The sequence below is a fragment of the Dreissena polymorpha genome, chromosome 4 (assembly GCF_020536995.1).
Source record: "Dreissena polymorpha isolate Duluth1 chromosome 4, UMN_Dpol_1.0, whole genome shotgun sequence".
Classification (NCBI taxonomy): Eukaryota; Metazoa; Mollusca; class Bivalvia; order Myida; family Dreissenidae; genus Dreissena; species Dreissena polymorpha.
The window spans coordinates 128,208,495-128,217,788 of NC_068358.1; positions in this window are offsets into that span (position 1 = coordinate 128,208,495).

A 9,294-nucleotide genomic window follows, 5' to 3' on the forward strand; every position below is an offset into this window, starting at 1 on the left:
TCTCTCACGTTGGTAGAACGTTTTATCCGGTACTAATGCGCTACACTGCCGTTTTATCCGGCAGTAGTCCGTTACTCGCACGGTAATATCCGTAAGCCGACCGTTAAACGTACGTTTTTTCCGTTACATCACCGGTACTTGTGCGGTCATTGTGTGTTTCCTTCGCTTCACACACCGATTGCGAGCGTCTTGAGCGGCAGAGCAGGTAAATTTTATCACCGGATTACCAAAATCTGCATATTTTGTCCGTTTTCTCTCCGTTACATGTTCGTTTGTCGGTCTGACCGGGCCTTTACATACATATAAAATAACAGCATGCGTTATAGTACACACAAAACACATCATTTTAAAGAATTGTCAATCTAACTAAACGAGAAATAAACATATTTCGTGAGAATGTCACATGGGTGAGGTTAATACATAGTGATCATAAAATGTTATACTTATAGTTTTTAAATTGTAGCAATAATTACATAATTCTGACGTAATTTTCTTTTTTCAAATGTAAATATATATATATATATATATATATATATATATATATATATATATATATATATATATATATATATATATATATATATATATATATATATATATATACATAATTCTGACGTAATTTATATATATATACATAATTCTGACGTAATTTTCTTTTTTCAAATGTAAATATATATATATATATATATATATATATATATATATATATATATATATATATATATATATATATATATATATATATATATATATATATATATATATATGAATGACATGTTCTCCTATTTAAAGCATTTTATTAATCTAAACATGGCTAGCTTTCTTAATACAGTGTTTTTAACTACTAAGTAGTTTTACAAACTTGACAATTTTTGGCCGCATTTTGGCATTATTATATTACTAACATCATTATAATACGGACATTTAAGAACAAAGTGAAATTCATTCTCGATGTCATTTATGTTACATAATATATATTTGCGCTGATCTATTTTAATATTCTGGTGTCTGCCCGTTTCTATAGATAATCTGTGAGACGACAAACGTAATTTAGCAATAACGCTCATATGTTTTGTGTTTTTCTTTCAACAATATCAATTGATGATCTTTCAATATACTGGTTTTAGTTCCTTATATAGGATCATTGAGCTACATGAAGTCACACTGACATTCCAGTTAGTGATATACTGATCTCGTTATCTGTTTTTGAATAACGGGATAAATATATTATTGTTTACAGATTCGCGGAATAACCATACATCGGTGAAACCGGTTTGGTTAATAATGTCCTGTATATTCGACGACCTATTGTTTGCATTTTTTTTACGTTCAATTTCTAATCTCTGTAAAAGTGCAATTTGTTTAGGACCTCAATTTCCATGTTTTACAGTACACCCCCTACGTCGATAATCCAAACTGAGTTGGATAATTCAAACTAAAGAACAAAATGTTGGCCAAAACTGAAACTGAAAGGTAAGTGATAATTTTATCATTTCTGCTAATTTAGTAACTATAAGAACGTATCGTTCTACACATGTGATAATGAATGTCTAACACACAAGCGTTTTGAGTTTTGCAATGATTTAATAGTTTTCAAGTAAAAAACGATAAATTTGTCTTCGGAAAATGCAAATTTTTATGAAATGCGACCTATGTGTTGAATTATTTACACGTTAATTGACAAAAGAGCGAACGAAAGATATATAAACAGAGATATGCCAAATTATATCATAAATGACCTTTAAAATTTTACTTTTAAAACCTAGTGTGTTTCTGTGTTAAAATCATGTGTCAGCAGGACGGGTATAAAAGTTTATGGATAAATCCAAACTTATATGAAATTTATGTGGATAATAACCAAACTCAAAATGGATAATTCACAAACTGCGATATATTGAACATGTTTTCCAAAGACAGGTTGGATATTATTCTTTGAAAACAACTATTTATAACCCAAAACTCACACGATGTGTATAATGGAATATAAAAAATACTTTCAACGAACATCAACATTCATTTATTTGTTATAATGAAAACAAATTCAACGTAATTTGTATATATACAATTGAGATTAGAAGCAAAATAAGCATGTGAAATTTGCATTCCACGTATACAGAGATGTCATAACACGTGTTCCATTTCATTTTGGATAGCATGAAAAGCATAGAAATTTAAAAATGTCCCTACTTATTACTTAATCACTTGATTTAAAGGGATTCGAGTTGAAGCTGCAGGTTAAAGTGGCACTTGCCCCGCTGATTCATGTATTTGTCACCATATTAGAGGTTTTGAATATTATTTTAGGCATTACTGATCTGATTCATTATACATGATACTTATATATAACTTTGATTATACAGATAACGCCATTTTCAATAGTGAGTTGCTCATGTTGTTCATCTATGTTTTTTGGAGTAATATCAGTATATATTTTGTCCGATAACCTAATTTGTCGGTTGTTTAATCTAAGGTAAGTTCACTAATGTTTAATTTTTCTACGTAATGGTTAGTTGTGTTATGGGTTAGTATTTCTTTCAGGCATTTAAATGACTCTGTACAATAAATAATAACATCTGTAGTTTTCCATTATCTTCTGTTTTACCAGAAAGGAAAACTAAATCATTTTTGTATGATGATTGTTCAACAATGTGCTAAAATGCTTGTGTTGTCAGCAATTAAATAAATCTGGAAATATTTTACAAGAGTGTTCAAATTACTTAGATCTTTACATAAAGACATCTTGCAGTTTGGTCATTATCCATCGACTTTCTAATGTTAGTTTGGAATTATCCATACACTAGTTAGGTCATTATCCAATTTGTTTATTTTTGTCTCAAACAAATACGAATATATTGCGTTTTCGAGCATTTACGCCAATCAAATTTTGTACATACATATATGAAAGGTTAATACATAAGTCCAAGCATTTAAACATTAAAAACATTCGATTAAAATTGATTTTGGCCTAAACATTTCGACAATTTCATTTACTTTTTCCAGATTTTCAAACATATTCATTTTATTTCGACATAATTGTTTTTAATTGTTTTGGGTTTATAAGCGCATTATTTCCGGCAAATAACATTTTATCAAAAAGAAACGTTTATTATGTCACACCTTACCTTAAATAAACGTACTTTTAGAAATAAATGACTGGAGTCTTTATTTCTGTCGCCATTTTTTCTTCAGTTTGAATTATTCTTCTCAGTTTGGATTATCGACGTACAGGGGGTGCAGTATGTAATTTCAAAAAATATTTAACCACCCTGACATATCTGTCGATAAGCGACCAACTTCTGCATATAGCGATAATGAATTTGTCGGCATTTTTACGTTCAATAGTATTTTACAAAATTTACGGTGAACGCGCTCGATATTTTCCGCTTTGATGGATCGCCATACTTGGCGGTTATAGTTTTAAATGGGTGATACACATGCGTCAAATAAATTAAACATTATATTCATAGGTACGCTCATATCTTTTGTTAGGTTGAACAAAGAATGCATGCTTTTAATGCTTTGCCATATATAATTTATTTGTTGCGGACACAAAAGATCCACCACTTGACAAATTCCAAGGTAAATAAAACTTTTCCCGATTTCTAGTTCCTGATCTGTAAGTCCATTTTATTGTCTTACTGATTGAACCACCTTTTCGGAATAACATTACGTTGGTTTTTTTTAATGTTAACTTTAAAATTCCACTTACCGCAGTAGGTTTCTAGATTTTATTATGATTCTTAAGGACCCTCTTGTGTTTCAAAAAACAAAACCGTGTCATCAGCGAATAATAATAGATAGATCGATATTTTATCTGATGTCATGTCGGCATTTATTCTATTCTGCAGACTCAATTTGATGTAATTAATAAAGATTGAAAACTAGAAGTGACGCGGCAGAAGCCGTCGCGTATCCGCACGTGGCATAGATGCTATATCAAAAGGCATTTTTGGGTGGGCTAGGCCTATCTTGGTTGAGCCCCGGGTGGATTGTCATAAGGGATGTTCAGTATTAATTTGAAGTCAATTGATGAATAAATGAAGAAGTTATATTAAAACAAAATTTTGGGTAAGAAAAAAATTGGGTACGAACATTTTGGGTACGAATAAATTATGCAAAAAAATTTGGGCACGAACACATATTTGGGTAAGAAAAAAAATTGGGTACGAGAAAAATTTGGGTACGAAAAAATTTGGGTACAAAACAAAATAAGGATAGGAAAAAAGAGTGGGTACGAAACAAAATTTTGGTTCGAAAAAAAAATAAGTACGAAAAAAATCCGAGTACGAAAAAAAATGGGTACGAAAAAATTGGGTACGAAATATTTTGGGTACGAAAAAGATAGGTTACGAAAAAAACATTAGGTACGACAAAAAAAATGGGTACGAAAAATTTTGGTGGTACGGGACCTCTCAATAAATTTAAAAGAGGACGGGAACCAAGCTGCCTTTACCTTTATCAATGGCCCTGGGGTGGGTAATTTGGACATGGATGGTCGAGATAGACCGTGTTGTCATAAGAGATTTTGAAGTCAATTGGTGAATAAATAAAGAAATTAAAACACAATTTGGGGTAGGCGTGGTCGGTCACTATCTCCTCCTATACTATTAGCACTAGAACCTCGAAACTTACACACATGGTAGCTATGAGCATATGTGCAACGGTGCACTATTTGGAATTTTGATCAAACACTGTGTCAACAGTTATTATCATGTGCATCGCATGTTGTTAGTGTTTTTTTTAAATTCCATTTTGTATTTCCTTCGTAAACACAATACACCTAGCATATAACATAATACATAATATGTCAAATATACACACAATTAGTATGTTTGTTTCACAATGTATTACTTTATAATGGTACATAGCATTTTTGAAGACTATGATTGTTGTAGATAAAGCATGTGTATTTTGCCAATTACATATTACTAGAAATACATACATTAAGCAAAATGTTTCACAAAGTTTTTTATATTACTTGTAATACATAGCATCTATGAAGACAATAGTTGGTGTGAAATGAAATGTTTGAATTAGTTTCAAACAATATTTAAAAGTTTGCAATAATGGTGTAATGTTACACAAGGCAATAAAGATTGTAATACAAATATACAAAAAATAAAGAAAAAAAGGGTGTTTGTTGCTTTAAGGTAGGTGTTCTTATGTAAGTGAGTATGTGTAAAGATGTTTTTAGGGTAGGTGTATTAATTGGGCAAAAAAAGCGCCCAGCGAGTATTAAAAATATGTAGTTTGTTTTGTGTTGTTGCGATTAATTCCTCGAGTTTAATTCTAGTATTAAAAATGGTACAAAAAGTTCTACTAGTGGTGTTGTTTTCTCCTGTTTGCATTTAAAGATAAAATATTTAGCCAACAATATTATAAAGTGAATGACATGTGAATTGTCTGATAGGCCACCCATGTGTTTAGCCTGTAAGTTTACTTCTTTGTACATGGATCGATTAAGGGTCAAGGATCAGACTTACGAGTGCATTATACTCGGCTTGATGCATCATACTCGGACTTTAGCATACTACTCAGTAGGTATGCCTTTTATTCGAACTGGATGCTTCATATTCGGAATGAGTTCATCACATTTGGACTAGATGCATTTTACTCGTACTGGGTTTTCATACTTAGACTGGGTGCATCATACTCGGACTGGATGCATCATACTAAAACTGGGTTCATCAAACTCGGAATGGCTGTATCATACTCAGACTGGGTACATCATACTCTGACTGGGTTCATCATACTCTGACTGGGTTCATCATACTCAGACTGGGTTCATCATACTCATACTTGGTGAATCATACTCAGACTGGGTGAATCATACTCAGACTGGGTGCATCATACTCTGACTGGGTTCATCATACTCTGACTGGGTTCATCATACTCAGACTGGGTTCATCATACTCAGACTTGGTGAATCATACTCAGACTGGGTGAATCATACTCAGACTGGGTGCATCATACTCAGACTGGGTGAATCATACTCAGACTGGGTTCATCATACTCATACTTGGTGAATCATACTCAGACTGGGTGAATCATACTCAGACTGGGTGCATCATACTCAGACTGGGTGAATCATACTCAGACTGGGTGAATCATACTCTGACTGGGTTCATCATACTCAGACTGGGTGAATCATACTCAGACTGGGTGAATCATACTCAGACTGGGTGAATCATACTCTGACTGGGTTCATCATACTCAGACTGGGTGAATCATACTCAGACTGGGTGCATCATACTCGGACTGGTGGCATCATACTAGGACTGGGTTCATCATACTCAAACTGGGTACATCATACTCAGACTGGGTACATCATACTCAAACTGGGTACATCATACTCAGACTGGGTACATCATACTCAGACTGGGTGCATCATACTCAGACTGGATGCATCATACTCGGACTGGTGGCATCATTCTCAGTCTGGTTGCATCTTACTCGGACTGGGTGCATTATACTCAGACTGGGTGTATCATACTCAGACTGGGTGCATCATTCTCGAACTGACAGCATCGTACTCGGTCTGTGTGCATCATACTCGGACTGGGTGCTTCATACTCGAACTGGGTGCATCATACTCGAACTGGGTGCATTTTATGCTAGAACTGGGTGCATCATACTCGAACTGGGTGCATCATACTCCAACTGGGTGCATCATACTCGGAATGGGTGCATCATACTTGAATTTAAATTGGTGCATCATACTCGAACTGTGCGCATCAAACTCGAAATGGGTGCTTCATACTCGAACTAGGTGCATCATACTCGAATTGGGTGCATCATACTCCAACTGGGTGCATCATACTCCAACTGGGTGCATCATACTCGAACTGGGTTCATCATACTCGGACTGGGTGCACCATACTCAGACTGGGTGCATCATACTCGAACTAGGTGCACCATACTCAAACTATGTGCACCATACTCGAACTGGGTGCATCATGCTCGAACTTCATTATACTCGAACTAGGTGCATCATACTCGGACTGGTTGCATCATACTCGGACTGGGCGCATCATACGTGAACTGAGCGCATCGTACTCGGGCTGGGCGCATAATACTTGGACTGAGTGCATCATAATCGAAATTTAGGCATCATACCAGGACTTTGTGCATCATACTCATACTTGTTGCATAATTTTCTGACATGGTGTATCATACTCTAACTCGGTGCATCATGATCGGACTGGTTGCAGCATACTCAGACGGGACGCATCATACTCGGGCCAGATGCATCAAAGTTGTTTGCATTCATGTAATATAACTATATAAACAAAGAAGGTTTTATTATTGAACATATTTTAATTTATCTCGAATATTGGTTTTTATCGTTCCACCCTCATCCATATAGCCTAAAATTGTCAGCTAGAGTCATACATTTATTGCGACTTGCGCCATGCCATGTACGTCTATAATACTTAATAATTAAGGCATGTTAAAACTAGGACCAAGTATTAAAAAATTGTATTACAAAATCAAATTTATAATATTTACAAAAATAAGCGGCGTTAAAGAGAGCCAAGGCACAAAAATACCAAACAAACTATTTTCCGGAAAAAAGGTAAATAGCCATGACATACAGAATCAACGATTGTTCCATCTTTTACAAAATACATACACAAATTCGATTCCGTTTAATTTTTGTAATGGAATATTCTTTCTTCTTAAATGTTATTAAATGATGAGGAATGTAAAAAAATCAGTTAAATAGGAAAATAATCTTCAACGATTTTTTTTACATAAGTGATTTCTTTATATGAATGAGCAGATGTTTTCAAAATATTACTATTTATTTAAAAATCATATTAAAACGAAGAAAGATCAACCTTTTTTATTGGATGAATCAATTACCGAGATTCGTTCATCAAACATATACCTTTTTAAACACATAAACATTTCAACAAATATGATTGTGGCGTGCATATATCACAGGTATTAATTATACGTACTTGACATGGCGGCAATCTGGAGTACTGCTTATTGTAATACTTATTACACGCAATTTGAATTCACTGACTTATTACCATCGTTGTAATAGTTAACTAACATGGCTTCGCTCGACTTTAAAGCGAAGCTTAAATAATACCGATGCACTCGACAAATCATGTTTCTCGTTAGAGCATCGCCCTTGTTTTTAAACACGATGTATCTGCGTTTTCATTTTACCGAGAAATTTACTTTGGAATGTGTACCAAATTCGGTAAATCGCATTTTTCTCCGCAGTGCTCTTTAATGTTTGTTACTCTCTTTATAAAACGTAATATTTCGTCGCGCATATGTCCGCTTTTACATAAATGAGAGTAGCATTCAACGACTTTGTATGTAAACTTTGAGGCATTAAAACGATTTTTTAATTTAACTCAACATTACTTGTAAAAAGATTCATAACTATAGTACGTTGAATGGATGTGCGGGCATCGGATAATAACAGTTTGGATATTTGTGCATAAAGATAGTTCAGCTTGATAGAATTTTATTTGCGCTGTTAGGCTGACCCCCTTAATGACAACTGTGTATGTGTAAAATGTCATTGATGTTCTACGTGTACGAATGGCAATGTCTAATGTATGCATGCGTAGTACCCAGGCAACGCCGGAAGCAATATGGTGGATGAAACATTTTTCGATTTTAACATTAAAGTATTTTAAAAATGAAAATGAGCTGTTTAAAACCATTTATGACACATTTTAACAGCACAAATATGGAATATATTGCCTAGAACCTGATCTATATAGTAAGCACCATGAAATTAACGAAACTTGACTTTTAAACTGAAACTTAACATGGATTAAGGACTAAGATTTTGTTCATAACTGGAGCTTTGTTCTGGATCTTACGAAAATCGTGCTATTATAAGTTACTTAAAGGGCTCAACAATACCTTTTTGTGAGTTGTATCAGTAACAATCTACAAAGCATGAAAGGAATGCAAGTTTTGTTAGAATAATCACTACCCATAGTAGTAGATTGCATCAGTATTTCACGTCTAAAAGTAGTCTCCGTACAATGTTAGGGACGAGTTCTCTGTTTTTAAATACACCTAAAAATGTAAAGAAGTTCAATAAATAGTTTAATTGCATGAAACCAAATCCGGCTTACAAATCGTTCCTAAGCCAACTATTCACATAATAAAGTCAATTTATGTCGGGTATGTATGTAGGCATATCTGGAATGAAAAGGTGTTGTAATTGAAAACGTATTTTTGTCCTATTTATTTCAACGCTTGAAAGATATATTTAAACAGCCGTGGTCACAATTTTGCAATGATACTTCAAAACTG